The sequence below is a fragment of the Mandrillus leucophaeus genome, unplaced genomic scaffold (genome assembly GCF_000951045.1).
Source record: "Mandrillus leucophaeus isolate KB7577 unplaced genomic scaffold, Mleu.le_1.0 Scaffold551, whole genome shotgun sequence".
Classification (NCBI taxonomy): domain Eukaryota; kingdom Metazoa; phylum Chordata; class Mammalia; order Primates; family Cercopithecidae; genus Mandrillus; species Mandrillus leucophaeus.
This window is the reverse complement of record NW_012105931.1, coordinates 622,597-623,896: the sequence shown is the minus strand read 5'-3', so window position 1 is coordinate 623,896 and position 1,300 is coordinate 622,597. Positions and strand designations below refer to the sequence as shown.

At 64.3% G+C, this 1,300-nt stretch overlaps 1 protein-coding gene across 1 annotated transcript in view; it reads left to right on the top strand.

Moving 5' to 3' along the window:
• SMPD3 (sphingomyelin phosphodiesterase 3, neutral membrane (neutral sphingomyelinase II)) overlaps positions 1–1,300 on the top strand; it is a 103,389-nt gene continuing 102,089 nt past the window's right edge. The window contains exon 1 of the mRNA XM_011997994.1: positions 1–74. The gene's annotated coding sequence lies outside the window, so the exon portion shown is untranslated. The remainder of the gene's footprint in view (positions 75–1,300) is intronic.

The following is a 1,300-nucleotide window of genomic DNA, read 5'->3' as shown; positions in this document are numbered from 1 at the left end:
GAGCCCGGGCTGAGGAGCCGGGAGGAGCAGGGTGCGCTGCCGGGCGCTGACCGTCCTCCCCCCCGCCGTCAGAGGTCGGTGCTGCTGAATTCGCTTTTGTTTTCTTGGGGAGGGGGCGAACCGAGGCGTGAGGGGCTCGGGGAGTTGACGGGACGTGTTCTCGCTGCTCTCAGGACCGTGGGTCCCGGACAGCCATAGACTGACTAGGGGCCTCCTGTGGCCCGGCGCCGGAGGTCGGAGCAGCTTGGGTTAGTTTTTGTTTTATCGTGGAGAAGGCTTTTGAGTATGAGGGTCGAGGGCTGGGGGACACCACCCCCAATCTCTCCTGGGAGAGCGAGGAGGCTTGGACCCTCCTTCCCACTGTGCCTGGCGACCGGACTGCTCGAATTACTGAGGACGGGAGGAGGGGGTGTTGTGGGATGAGGGGACTGGAGGCAGGGGGACCCCTCCCCGCAACACTTCGGCTGCTCGAGGTTACAAAGGAGTCTGGTGGTGATGGATGAGATCGCGGACCGCTATCCCCAGCCCAGACCCTCCCAGGGTTATTAAAGAAAGGCGTCTTGGGATGCCGGGAAGACCCTTCCCCAGGCCCCTTCCTCCACACTCGCCCCCTCCCTATCTCCCCTCCTCCCCAGGCCCTAGGGTTTTGTAAAGAGGAGGACCGAGGATGTGGATGAGACAGAGGACTCTTACCCCTTCCACTTGGACCCTCCTAGGTTATTGGTGAGGGGTAGAATTGGGATGTGGCAGGGAAAGGCTGGGAGACCCCTCCCCATCCTGCTCGGAGTCGCGGGTGGAGGAAAGCACTGACACTCGGAATCCCCCGCGCTCGGGCCCGTGCCTAGGGTTGGGTGGCCTGGGTGTGGGAGGTGGTGTAGGGGGTTGTAAGAGGAGACGAGGGACCCCTCCCCATCTCTCCCCACCCGGGCCTCATCTCCCAGGCCCTCCCTACCTGGATCCAGGCCTGGGGCTCTAAGTCGAGACGACCCTCATTAGCCCACCACGCCCCGGGGACTGAGCCTCTGGCACCTCAGCTGGGGCCCAACCTCAGATGGGCATGTGCAGAGCGGGACGGGGCGGATCTCCTCTCAAGCACTCAAGAGCTCCAGGTAAATGCTACCCCCAACCTCGTGCCCGCCAATCTTTGGGGGCTGCTCCGCTCCGATGCAGGGCGCACCCCAAACCGAGGCTCGGGGACCTGCTTCTAGGACGCGTGGTGGCTGTTCCCAGGCACGGGGCTTTCGCGCTCGGCCCAGGCATCCTCGAGAGGACAAAGCGGCGATCGCTGCACTGGCAGGCC